The following is a 15,194-nucleotide window of genomic DNA, read 5'->3' on the forward strand; positions in this document are numbered from 1 at the left end:
ACCTCACCCTACCTTGACCTTTCCTGTTCTTCCAGTCGCATCCTTCTGTGGGCTCCATCCATCACCTCTGTACATGACCAAGTAAAACAATATTGTTGTTATCATTCGCGTTTTCGTATCCCACTCTTAGTATTATCTTCTATCATACTTGAAGCATAGCACTTCCGCTGAAGTAATATTTTTAGATACGTAAGTATATGGAACTTTCCACCAGCATCACGCCTGTGTATGAAGTTAAAGACACAGTAAGAAGACACACTCAATAGAAAGAACGAGACGTCATTACCACATCTTCCTTTGTTATTAGGAGCTGTTAAACACGTCATTCGCACACCCCTCCGGGCGCTCACTTAACACTGGCCCAGATCATCACAAAGTTAATAACGTAACTTGATATGTTTTTTCTATTAATTTTGAATGCTAGTATATCATTTCATAAGCTTTTTTTATTTTCATTTTTTCCCCGCACTCCGTAATGGGAGTTCGGGGACCAAACTTGTCGTTTAAACCGATAAAATTGGGTTGGGAGGGCGGTTGGTTAAAGCTTGTCTTGTCATTACTGTGTGTGTATGATTTGTCTGTGTAATGTTTGTTGTGGGAGGGGGTTCGGGGATGAGTGAGTATACGCCGCTGATATGTGTGAAGCACGGGTGGGTGGGTATATTGCTTTCTACTACCTGGGTGTTGGTTATTGTGTGGCTCGGGTGGGAGGTCGGTGTGTTGCTTTGGCCAAGAACTGAGTGCCGTGTATAGTGGGATAGTATTAGGCGTATTATTCCTTTCGTTGTGTTGGTAATGCGTGTTTGTGGTTGGTCGAGAGACAGTGATTGTCATGGGTCTTGTTTTGTGTGGGGTTTTTGCATTTTGATTTTCTTCATGTTTGTTTCTGACAGGGTTCATGCCCGAACAGGCGAGGCATATGGTATATGGTGGGGTGGGTACACTGTTTGTTGAGAAAGCCTAGCGATGCTAACTTTCAGGAGTTAAGGTGGTGATGGAAGGTTTCCGCGAGTATGCAAACGTACACTTCTTACTCTCCTAAAAGGGAACCTGGTTTGTAATGTATATTAAAGGAACAATGCCTCATTGTAAACCTTCACTCTCCTATGAAATCCATTTTATCCTTGGATTGCTGAACTCGTCGCTATAAAAGTGGTCTTAGGATTACATATATATATATATATATATATATATATATATATATATATATATATATATATATATATATATATATATATATATACATATATATATATATATATATATATATATATATATATATATATATATATATATATATATATATATATTCAGCAACTTGTAAGACCCCATATTATAATATTCATGTTATCTAATTTTGCTAAGGTCATCACCTCCAACGAGGGTGCGTAAGCGACAACAAGAAGTGAGTCGCAGACTCGGAGTGTTTTGATTGTCGCCCAGGTGGAGTGGAGGGCGATCCCTCGGCCACTTGGCTTGGCAGAAGTAAGATTTCCCATCCAGTCAACTGAATACACCTACGATGCTATGCCATTTATTCCAGAATGTCAGCAGCAGATCCTGGCGAGTAATTTTGCTTCCTTGTGGTTAAACAGACTTGAAGAATGTGCTTAAATGAAACGTTAGGTGGGGAAAGAAAAAAAAAATAACGATGTTTTTTTGACTTAAGAAATGTTGTTGTAACAATGTGTCAAAAGAAATTGAAAAACAGATAAGATTGATTACGAGGTGTTGACAAACTAAATAAACTTATGCGAAAACTCGCTGCGAGTACAATAACAACACGACGATGAAATTTGAAAACTCGCTGTGAGTACAAGAATAACACGACGATGAAATCTGAATACCGTAGTATAAACTTGACACTGTTGATGGGGGAAAGCGATGCAACACACAGTAGCTAAGGTCTCGCTTACCCGTTTTTTTTTAAAAAAAAAAAAAAAAAGGAAATGTAATTTGAGATGTTCGTTCGTAACAAAGAGTTAAACCAGAGTTTGAATGTGTTACTGCAACATCAGGGAACCATAGTAATAATGATAACATATCTGATATGTATTGATGAATTTCCTTTATATTAAAAGAAAATAAGTGACGCCCTTCAACGTTTGTCACTAAGGAGCCTACTTCATCATCCCTCAGCTGGAATTGAATGAGTGTGAGTGCTAGGCTTCAGTGACGCCGGGTTTGATGCATGACTTTAAAGATTACGTTGTCAGAAGCGTCGAGGTGTATACTGAGAATGCATGGCTCTCGGCAGTTGTGTGACCACTCGCTGCGATGCGGTGTTGGACCTTAACAAGTTTGAGAAACATCTGAGATGGCATTGTCATCCTCCTGACTCTTGTGTCCTCTGCCTCTTCTGGGTGAGCAGGTGCCGTGTGTCAAGTGGTGTCTGTCGCAGTACAGAAGACTCGCTCGCGGCGCACATACTCGACAGTACGAGTTGTTTTTTACCACTGCATCATTCTCGCGTCTGGTGGATGCTGCGGTCCTCTGTTTTACAGCTGGGCTCTCCATACTTTGTTTATCTGCAACCATAGCTTTAGGTCCTGTGACACTGGAGAAAAGGCTCTTTTTTACCCCTTGGGCTGGAACCATCAGCAGAATCGTACAGCCCCCCTTGAGCACGAGGGCTCGACCCGAAGGTATAACAGTACGATTCAGGTCAACCTGTCTTACCCAAAGGGGTTGTACCGTCTTACCTCAGGAGCTGATGTCGTCGGTTTACTTCGTCTCCTTTCTACTTGCATGACACACATTAGAAGACTGTGTGCACCTGTATACATACCAAGGAACTCGGCGCCAAAAGAGAGCTGACTGAAGGCGACCAAGTATGCTGGCATGGTGCGTATGTCCTCCTGAGGCACTGTCATGTGGTGGGTGTAGACTGTGCTCAGCTGATCCTTTATATTTACCTCACCCAAACGTCAGAATACAGAAGGACGTTACAGATTGTCTTCGGCTACATAATCGAAGTATTTATATATGTACCACCTTAAATCGGCTCACGCCTGATAAAGACCTGATATTTTCATTCTTTAAGAAAGCAGACCCTGTTTAGATACAAGTTAACCTGAATGATAGTTCATATTAGGGACTATGTAGACTTTGCGTCATGGAAACGCTGAAGGATGCTGATAGCAACGGGAGCTGATGCAGGCCACGACGTGGTTGGTAATGGAGGTCACCCCGAGCACTTCCCGCTAGAAGCAGGACAACATAAACACCTGAGGTTCTCAGAGATAAGATGGACTTGTTTTAAAGTGGTGGACGTTTCAACCAGACACTTGTACGCATCTTGGCCTCCTGAGCATAACGGTGCTACCCTTTAACACTCCAGGACGACCCTTAGGTTTGGTGTCCCTGACCATTTCGTCGCCTCCTTACCGTACATGGCATCCACCAGATCAGAGCCTTCGACCGAGCACCTATTGTCGTTATGTTGATGATATTTTCCCAGTGGCTGAGAACGAAGTTTACCTAATACAACTAGAGTAAACCACAGAAGAGACATCAGTTCTTCAACTCACATATGAAATAAAGATGAACGATAAGATCTGCTCCTTACACGTTAACGTCAAAGATGACATGGACGAATATACAGCTAGTGTGTACCGCAAGCCCACAGTCTTGGAAAGGTGCCTGAAGGCGGGCAGTGAATGTCTGCATAGGGAGTGTCATCAGAGCATACTTAAACATAGCTTACAGAAACCGTTCATCTTGCGACGTCTTGCAACAAGAAGTCCTTGCTTACAGTGGATTCTGAAATTCATCAGGTTGACTTCGAAGTTAGATAGTTTCTCCAAACGAAACTTTCACATACACACCAACAACGTTTAAGCATCACTCCAGGAAGTGTTCCATAGGAGACATATGACCCGGATATACCAAATGGAAGAAACTCCTGAAGAAAATGATGGATTGAAATACCACTTGCAGAAACACAGAGGATAAGTTGACTCTCATCCTATACTAAAAGAACCAAAATGTAAGCAGTAAAGTCCTAATAAACAACATGACTCAAAAATCTGATCCTTTTTAACATATCAACTTAATTCACTAATTCTGATACCTCGCTGAACGTTGTAAACTTCAGAATGCTGGAAAGTATCAGTATCAGCACAACCCTTAGCCAACGGCTTACATTACCTCAACAACAAGGACCAATACAGGAACGTATGAGGGAACGGGATTTCATCTCCCTGAATGGACATTTCCCTGCCGCATCAAACTAGTAAGGTGTTGCTGAGATCAAGCATGACTTCACGTGATAGAAGAAGCTTTCTGCATCCATGAAACTCAGTCTGTCATCAATAGCCAAACAACAGAATATCAAAACTTCTCAAACAGCATTTGTTAATCAAGAAAACCAGACTCTGATGCCAGCCGGGGCACATCGCCAGGGGGAAACCGACCTGACCTCGCTTACCCCTGGTGCCTGATACCCACCCTTCATCACCATCAGGTATTCCATTAGAATTCACTCTCAAGTCCACACTTCAACATGGACGGATCTCTGTCAAAGTCGCCCCTCTCATTTGGCTCGTTGAATGTGAGCGGGTGTGCAGCTCTCAACCATTCATTGTGGCTCAGTCCTCATGATTCGGGGAAGATCTTGGTTGCTTTTCTCTGTACCCTCTCAGTCCCATCTCTGTGCTCCTTTGGGTGAGGTGATAAGACCTGCGAGGCATTGTAAACCACCTTCGGTCTAATGTATGTTGTGAATAGCTTACCAAACATTTCCTTTTCCATATGTTTGAATGCCAGTATACAGGTTACTTCTCTCACAGTTCTCTTGATATGTTTTCTCTGGCGACATAATAGGTACAGTTTCGACTCCTAGATGTATGTCACACGTCGATACCTGTAGCCTATTTCCCTCTGGTTATATTCGGACAGAAAACCTCCTTTCGCTAAGCCCTATTTTCATTTTAAGGCTCAGGATTCAATCTCATCATCATTTACCGGACCGAATCTCGAGTTTGTCAGGGTACCCCAGTAAGTTGATGCAACTGTTCTCTGTGGCATCAGTGGTAAAAATGAGAAGGCATGCTGCAGTGCAAGTTAGTTTGAGCTGCGGAAGTTGAATGATGAAAAAGACTTATGGTGTTGATAACCTCTGGTCACCTTAAAGCCAACTAAGCAGTATTTAGTAGCAGGTAGATCTTTCCAACTTAATCATAAGGAAATTATCACCATTCCGTACAATTCATTGCTGCGTTTCCGCGCTCAATATTGTTCTGTTTTGGGTGCACCTAATTAAAAAAAAGACAGAGAGAATGGAGAGATCACAGCGGCGAGCTACCAAGATGATTCCCAAGCTGAGAGCCAACTGAACGACTTGAATCTATTTAGTTAGAAGAGAGATGGTTAAGAGGTGATCAAGTGCAGGTACTCAGAATAATAGAAAACTTCAATGTCTTTCATTGAAGCTGATACTCCAGGCTGGATTTGTGTGATTTCACGCGCAGTAATGGATACAAACTTGATGGCAAACGTTTTTACCTCGAATGAGGCAAAATACTCTTTCTTCAACGTAATTGTTAATATAAGGAATAATTTGCCAATTAGAAGAGTTGAAAATAGCACCATAGATATGTTTGGGTAGAAGAGTTGAAAATAGCACCATAGATATGTTTGGGAAGAGATCTGTCAAGTACTTCGCTTCCTGCCTAACAGTCGATATTATTTGCAGCTCCTGAGTTATATGGAAAACTTTCAGGATGCATCTCCAATCTAATAACACTGATCTACGAGTTTCTGATACAAAAAAAACTTCAGAAGGAACCCAATGGTCTGTTGCTATTTGAGTTCCTTTTGCACTGCTTATTTCTCTTATGACCTTGGCATCATCCGCAAACATGTTTAGTTACGATTTTAGTCCATGAGGCAGGTCATTGATATATACCAAGAATAGCAGTGGGACCAGGACTGAACCCTGCGGTACGCTACTTGTTACCTTAGCACACTTTGAGAAGCCCCACCTACCTGTCCTATGTTCCCCCTCCAGATGATCGTCAAACCAACGAAGGAGTTTGTTTACCCATCCATCTCATTAATCGAAGATTGAACTAACCCTGTAACAAAGGTATAGGGGGTTGGTGACACACGACCTCATTTTCCTAAAACTGTATTGTCTCCTGTTAAGTAGTCTCCCTTGAAGGTACAGTAATGGCTCATTTGTTTCTTGATTCTGTTTAGCGGTATTTTACAAACGCAGTCCTTAAAGAGACAGGCCTATAGTTCAGCGACATTTCCCGGTGTCAGTTCATATATATATGAGCACGACATTTGGTCCCATCTCCATCTTTGAACTAGTCCTTCCTCTAGTGCCCTAATGAACAGTAATTCTCTCTCTCTCTCTCTCTCTCTCTCTCTCTCTCTCTCTCTCTCTCTCTCTCTCTCTCTCTCTCTCTCTCTCTCTCTCTCTCTCTCTCCACCTAATTGTTCCCCTTTTTATATAGCGTCTCATGAACCTCCCGAAGAACCTGGTCATCTGCCTTGTTGCCTGAGTTGCATATCCTCATATGTTCTTGTCCTTCCCTTTTGATCCTGTCTCTTGTACACACTTGAGGTATTTGAATATCTAAGTCTCCCTCTTCCCACGAGCATGTAAGGTTTCCCACTCCATCTCCCTATAATCAAAGTGTTCCATAATTATCATCCTCAGTGAGGGAGTGTCTCGCCGCCCCGTTGATTGTTCCTTCATTACTATCAGTGATCACCTCTGGTGTGCAGCAATTCCTTGGAGAGTTGTAGACGAAAAACACCAATGGCCACTTTCCTCCCACCGCAGTTTTAACATTTATGTACTATTTGAAAGTACCATCGATTCATATTTCCTGGAATTTAATCCCTTCCTAAGAGGACAGTCCCTCCTTTCTGTAAGCTGATAGAGAGAGAAAGGTCAGCAAAATCCTATTTGTTGTGTCGTGCGTCTACCGTAAGGGGACCAGATCTTAAAGTACAATGGCAGGAGGACTGTATATACTGACATTACCTTGGCCTTAGGTGTGGAGGAAAATTAAAGTACCAGGAAGGAAAGTTGATATAAAGATTTCATGTGCTTCAGGTTTAGGGGGAATTTAAATGTATAGACGGAGAGATTATGGCATTCATGGGCCGCTCGGCGTCGAGCGCAAAGGTTCGAAACCAGTGGTTGCGGCAGTCGATCTCTGGTTAATGCAACTGTTCATCCTCCTTATGGGGTTGGTCGATAAACTGGGTATCCGACCAACGCTGGTGCCTTCAGTCTAAGAGAAGGGATCAAAGACTTGCATTGGGGGAAATCGTTCTTCTGTGTTGTGTTGCTTGGGGGAGGACAGATTCCCCTGCAAACATACATATATACATACATACATACAAACATACATACGGGAACACATACGCACACTTCAACCAGGTACAGACAAACATGATTCAGTCGTCGCGTAATACTTGTACAGAGAAATGAAATCGTATGTTGATAAAAGTTACAATTAGATACTGGAGTTTTGTGTTGCATATTTACGGTTTACGTAACGTATCGTGTCATATAACATGAATGTTAACCGCTTCATCTTAGATAATATGTCGATTTTACGAAGTGGAAAAACCTATAGTTGCGTATTGAGACTGTTATTAGTATTATTACTGAGGGATTACATTGTTAAAGAATAACCATAGAGAGGGTAGTTGTCCCTTATCTGGGTGAGCGGTTATGGTACGGTGGCTTCCGTGCACCGATCTCCTCTATCACGGCCGCCGCCCATGGTCTCACACGTACTCTGAGACGTGGTTCACAGGCGCCAGCGTCCATAGGATGGTCAGGCGGTGGCGGGAGAATATACAAATGTCACTCTTTCTTCAGATCATTGTGGACCAGACTCTTTTTTAAAGAGAAACAGAGGAGGTTATTGCATTTATTCATAATTACGCTAAGAAAGAGTCCTGATTTTATCCAGGATATTTCTAAAGGCTCCTGCAGCCCAAGACTTAGTTCATTCTGTTACTGGGGAAATTTAGACTCCTTTGGAGTAAGATCTCTGACGAGAATGTAGTCCTAGTGATACAGCCTAGTCAGAGGTGACTTTTACAGTAACGTAGTGTAACCTCGAGCAGGGGGAGTTCGGTAACACCAGGTATATATATATATATATATATATATATATATATATATATATATATATATATATATATATATATATATATATATATATATATATATATGAGAAAAAAAGAAATATTTGAACCCTTCTCCCAGATGGCGTCCTACGCAAAGTCGGACATCAAGAAGTGGGGTCACAGGTGCAAGTACGGCACACAGCCCGTCTCTTAGGGGAGCGTTCTGTAGTAGAATAGGCTGAGTGCCTCGTGGAGACTCCATGACAAAAGCCCATTGAAGGGACCAGCCGTCAGACTACGTGACGCCCGCTAATGATAGCAACAGAATGGCGGGGATGACTCGGCCGCGAGTCGCTGTTTGACTAACACCCAAGTCACACGGCCTCGAAAACAATATGCCCGCGTGAGATTTGTGTACAACGATCGCTTGATTTTTAGGTTATAAACAACGTTCTTTTGTTAAGTACTGCTAATGTCTCAGTATGAATTGGTTCTGGCATTGCTGTGTAACATAGGAGTGTGAGGATATACATACGCTGCTAACTAGATAAGCTGAAGTGACACACTTGCCTAGTGAAGAACAGTGATGATAGATTCGTTGATAATTGTGTGTCGTATTTGTAATGACCGGTTTAGCCATAAACTTGTCACTGGACAAACAGTGCATACACTTGACATACATTCCGTTTATGATTTATTTCTTTCATTGGTATATATTAAATGTTTTTGGTTTTTTTTCACTTCTATCAATCTCCAAATTCTAAAGATTTCTCTAACGAGCCCACCCTGGTGTCTTCACCTCTCACAAACCCGTCCCTCCTGGCAACAGTCAGGGAAGATATCCATAACCTTAACTCGAGCCACCTGGCCCTGGGCTGCCATAGGGATCTCACATCTCTCGTCCAGCTAACATCCCCAAACAGCAGCAGCAGCAGCAGCAGCAGCAATAACAACAATAGCCAACTCTGCCACCTGTTGGTTCCACCTTCTACATACATTCCACATTTATGTGTTGAGTCTTTGTTGTGAAGCTTCGTACATTCCCTCATACATTCTCCACTTGTTTTTTCAGTCTTTGCAGTAAACTTGATGAGTATTTTTGTTGTTTTGATGATGTATCTGTCTGTATACTCTTATCCTGTCACCAAGGGATCTTTCCTATGATCTACATTCACTCTTAAAATGACCTTCATTCTTTATCCTCTAACTACATTCCCTCTTACGCTCACAGTTCTACTCTGCAATCTTCAGCCAGCTTTCCCTTCCCTCCTCACTTCGAAACTCGCCCTTTTTATTGTGCTGAACATATTTTCTCTTTTGATCTAGACCTGTGCACCATCTCCAGATAGAGAAGGTGTAAAGTGGTTAAAATCGGTAGATTCTGTCCATTTTTATTTCCGAATCTCAGTCGTTCACTTTTATCAAATTTCAAAATAACACAATTCAGTCCAATATCAAAAGCATGTTAGGTTAACCATATTCTCTTTTCCATCCTAGAACACCTCAGATAATGGCTAGAACACCCCAGAGAATGTTAGAACACCCTAGACAATGGCCAATGCAAAGTCCTCTTCACAAGAGCTGGGAGTTTGTTGTATGGGTGCAACATTTATTTGCCTCTGACCAGCCGTATCCAAAGGGGCCTCATCCGTTCCTGTATGAGGTACAGCTCACTTCTCCGAGGTAGATCTTTCACCTCTCTTGTAGTGAGGGCGAAATTAAAAGCTTTCATTCACACGAGGTCATCAGCTGTCACCTTTCTTCAGTCGTTCCTCTCTGTTCACGGATATGTCAGTTCTTTTCCTGTGTCCCACAGATATTATTTCGGCCGCTGTTCTTTTGTGCGCTGGCTGCCTAAGCTCCGGTTCCTAAGATATGGACCAGAGGCATGTTACTGGCTGCTTCCTTCCTAACATTTTGTGAGATCAGTCACACGAAGATTAACCGTTAGGATGATGCGTCTTTCTTTTCTCGCACGTAGAAGCTGTGTAATAATAATAATTCTGACATCCTTCTTCATGTGATCTTACTAGTTTCTACTTTCCAGAATCGGATCTACAGACACCTGATAAAGAAATTGGCCCGTCTTGATTGTATTCTTTAAACATTCAAGTGATTTTTCGTACGAAATCAGTGGCCATAACTTTGACTAGGGGTATACGCTTTTGTAATTTGTTTGTGCCATATTGGCTACGCTGCAGGAAATCCCTCCAGTCTAGCTTTAGAAGAGGTCTTTGGACTGCTTCAGATCTTCGGTTTTGTAAGATTTGACAGTCGAGACATTGTTCACATAACGGACTGATGATGCTTTATAGCCTGGCTGTAGCAGCGTCGTATGTGTTGTCTGGCCGAGTGACTGGGCAACCGGTCACATTAATTCAGTATACACTCCCCGTGTGAGGTAGAAGCCGGGCTGCAGTCCCGGGGGCTGCTTCGTCACCTCAGTGCCTGTCTGTTGTTGTGCCCTTCGTTCTCGTATAGCTATAGGAGACAGGTCCATACAGGTAGTTTATGCATCCCCTTAATTTCACCACATTCGCTCTTTCTGAAGCCTAGATTTTAGATATGGGTCATGTATCAACGGGTGGGGATGGCTTCCGTGAGGTTATCTCGGTTGACACTCTGGTCGAGTGAGTATAGGCCATAAATAAGGATCTGTCATCATAAGGACCTGTCATCATAAGGACCTGTCATCATAAACTGTACAGTCTGAATACTGACGGTAATAGTCAGTTATAGATTGAGAGCACTGAGTTATAAGTACAGAAAGTAATATGGATGCAGATGACATAAAGAACAGTGCATGTACGGTAGCGCTGAGTTGATATTTGTCCGACATCTTACCAGAACCATGACAGTCTCATCATTAACAATAGAAAACAGATACCTCTTACGAGGGATCGCTCCCAAAGTTTTTATGTACCAGTTCTTTATGACGGCTTCGTTCTCAGTCATCGAGTTACATATCTGTGAACGAGTGAAAAACATTTGTCTCCTGGAAATCACAGTGTGGACATCTTAGAACTGTTTGTATAATTCTGTCAGCAGTTTACAGTCGATGATGAGCCATATTACCTATTGTGACCGTTGATATGATAGTGGCTTCAGGCACATTCATAGATTGGGTTTTCATTCGTTGTAAATAATAATTTCTTTTTCATTCTGTCGTGCTTCTCTGATAGTCTGTATCCCGTCCTTCACGGAGATTTGATACTTAAGATTCTCGTACGCTGTTTTACAGACCATAGATTCAGTCGATCCCCTGCAGACGACGAGCAACCCAAACTGACAGTTACTCTCTGCCATCTGATGGGAATGTTTATGTTTATTTATCATTGTGTACCATGAGGTTTTACAGTTATGTTGAAATTAAGAAAGTCATTACCCAATGAATTACGGAAAACGGTGACTTGGTTCAAGACAACGAAGCCTTGACGAAAATTATAATTGATTTCTTTGCAACGGTGTTTACGATCGAAGACACAACCCATATCCTGACGTCATCTAGATTCATTTTACGTTCTGTAACGAAATTATATAAAAGATGAAGGTATATTTTCTGCAAGAAACAGAACGAAGATGAATGTAACGGCAGGTGGTCCTGATAAGTTTTATCCAAGGTCAATGAAAGAGGCGAAAAATGAGGTAGTTATGGCCTGGTCTGCCCTTTCAGTAAGTCGCTTGCTGCGGGTAAAAGTTCCAAATGAATGGAAGTCTGCCAAAGTAACATCGATATTCAAAAAAAAGGTAATAAGTCACTGGCCGGAAATTATCGTCTGATTAGCTTAACGTCCTGCAGTCGGAAAACTTATGAAAACCACCATTTAGGATAGAATTGTAAACCAGTTAGAGGACCACCACTTCAACGATTCCCAGCATGGTTTTTCGACGAAATCGCTCATATCTGACAAATCTGCTGGATCCTCTTTTTTGACTGAACATGTATGACGGAAGTAAAGCAGTTGATACCATCCATCCAGATTTACAAAAAGCATAAAGGTCCATATCAAAGGTTACTAGCAAAAATTAAGGCCCATGGTATTGATGGGATTGTTCTTCGCTGGATAGGAAATTGGTTGAGAGGCCGTAAGCGTTTCCCAAACCCAATTTCTGAACGGTGACATTGGTATAGTCCAACGGGTACTGCGATTTTCCTAATAGCCTCGCATCAACAAAGCAGCTATTTATGTGTGTCCACCTGGGTTGGTGAGTCATTCGCTACTTAGTTGTTGACGTGTTGTCTCCTCTAGTAATCCGGATTTAGTTTCTGTAGTCTTACCGACCTACTTTCACCGTATATCGTGTTAGTTCCTCGGTCAGGTGGTACCGGTACGCGAAATCCTTTTCCAGACGTCCCGAAGTGAAATTTAGACTATAATTTCCAGCGTAACCATATTCAGTACACTTCGACTCGATGATGTGGCGCTTCAGCGCTGTGATGTGACGTGCAACACGATGATGTGACGCTTCAGCGCTGTGATGTGACCTGCAATACGATGATGTGAACCTTCAACGCGATGATGTGACGCTTCAACACAGATATGTAACCCTTCAATACGATGAAGTGATGCTTCAAGACGATGATGTGACGCTTCAACACGATGATGTGACGCTTCAACACGGATATGTAACCCTTCAAGACGGTGGTGATGCTTCAACACGATGATGTGACGCTTCAACACGATGATGTGACGCTTCAACACGATGATGTGACGCTTCAACACGGATATGTAACCCTTCAAGACGGCGAAGTGATGCTTCAAGACGATGATGTGACGCTTCAACAAATTATGTGACTTGGCACGACGGTACGACCCTTGGGTATGACGTATGATCATTCTCAGTGATCGTACAGTCAGGCTCAAGAGGCTAAGATTAATTTCATTGTTTTGTTTTGCTTTAGTAAACAGTATGGAAGTATATGAGAGACGGCATATCCTGGTAATTTAATTCAGAGAACAATAGAAGACGTTAGATGTGAAACGGTGAAGCCTTCAACTTTTCTGTTCAATCATTCACTTGTAACAGAAATTTCTGCAGGATTTGAAATTGTCACCATCACGCCTTCTTAAGTCCTGGCTTGAAAATCATCGCCCAGTTGGCCTGATGTCAGTAACTAATACACTGGAAATTGATATTCGATTGAAGATTGTGAGTAATTCAAAAATTCGCCATCAAATTAAGGAATCGTAGTTGTTTGTCTGACAAATCTCGTTGATTGTGATAATATTAGCAGTCTTTTTTTTTTTTTTAAGAAATTGAAGTTAATGTTACTTTTCCAGATTTACAGAGAGCATTTGATTAAAGTTCCACATCAATCAAAATATTCTAGCAAGAGGTAAGTCAGATGAAATAGAAGAGGTTATGCTACAGTGATGAGAAAGTCGGTTAACTGACCATAAAGAAACACTAGCGATCAACAGTCAAGCCTCATAATGACGAGACGTAACAAGTGGGGTGCTGCAGGGATCAGTCTTGGGGAAACAATGCTTTCTCTGACGGTTGTTAATGACACTTTTAATGAGGTATATTGTTTGATATCAGAATTCGCAAATGACTGGGGAATTGAATTACGTTGAAATCTGATCGACATGGTTACAGATTGGGCTCACAGATAACAAACAGATTTCATCATTGACAATTTCACACTTTTACGCATCTACACTAAAGACGAAAAGACAAACTACGTTCTGAACTCTGACTTAAATAAGTGGAAAAACGTTAGGTGTAGTGATCTCTGACGTCCTGAATTCAAGCCATAGAATCACTATCAAACAGGCGAGAAGAGTAGACAACTTGAATTCAGTTCAAAGTCTTCTAATCCTCACTCTTTACCGTTCACTGGTGCGCCACGACCTTGAATGTTGTGTTCAGTTTTGGCCGTCATCTTGAACCAGAGAAAGAAAACGGATGAAACAGCGGTTAGCTAGTAGATTCCCAGTCTGAGACACTTATCCACTAAGAGCCGTCTAGACTACCTAAACTTGGCATAGGAAAAAGTGGAAGAGTGTTAAGAGGTGATTCACTACAGGTAATTGTGAGAGATTTTGACAGTTTTTGTCTTTGGAGCTTCCCAAGACTACATTAGTTTTGGTTTCATCCGCAGTAATGGATACAGACTCACAGGCAAGGGTTTTATTTCGAGTGAAGCAAATTAGAATTTCTTCAGCAGGATTCTATCGTATGGAGCGACTTATCAATAGTAGCTGAGAGCATCACCATAAATACTTTGGAAGATCGACGAGACGAATGCCTCGATTGAGGTCCACGACTGACGTTGGCCTTAACAAACGTCTCTTCTTAGTCAACAGTTTGTTTTTCTGCTTTATCCACACTTAGCTCTTATGTTTCTGGTCTCTCGTGCCGTCACAGGTCGTCTTGAAAGAACCCTATTTGCATTCCTCCGTATCATTGCACAGGACGGGAGAAGAATCTTCAAATTCACATCTTGTAGACTGGTGGTTAACCTTAACTCTCTCATGATTGAAAAAAAAAAAAGAAATGATATAAGCTTAAGAAAGCGTGTCACCTTCAAGACGTGCCAAGTGTACCTGCTAAACGCTCTGTATTGGATACATAAAACATAAAAGATTAATAATGTTGAGAAGCATCTCATTGACACCATTGCTCCTGCTAGTTCCTGGCTTATGCTAGGGTCAGACTGTGGCTTTGTGGGTCACTGATTAAGATCACTACCCTCATGAGGATGGAAGGAACCACTGCAGGAGCTGAACCCCCTTAACCACGACGGTACAGTTCCTCCCGTCGCTTTCAAGGTCTATACGGGTGTAATGAAGGTCTATACCGTCGTGCCCAAGGTTTATACCGTCGTGAACAAGGTCTATACCGTTCTGCTCAGGGTCTATACCGTCGTGCTCAAGGTCTATACCGTCATGCTTAGGGTTTATACCGTCGTGCTCAAGGTCTATACCGTCGTGCTCAGGGCCTATGCCATCGTGCTCAAGGTCTATAACGTCGTGCTCAGGGTCTATGCCATCGTGTTCACGGTCTATACCGTCGTACTCAAGGTCTATACCGTCGTGCTCAAGGTCTATACCGTCGTGCTCAAGGGACTTACCATATGTAATCTC

The sequence above is a fragment of the Panulirus ornatus genome, chromosome 4, assembly GCF_036320965.1.
Source record: "Panulirus ornatus isolate Po-2019 chromosome 4, ASM3632096v1, whole genome shotgun sequence".
NCBI lineage: Eukaryota > Metazoa > Arthropoda > Malacostraca > Decapoda > Palinuridae > Panulirus > Panulirus ornatus.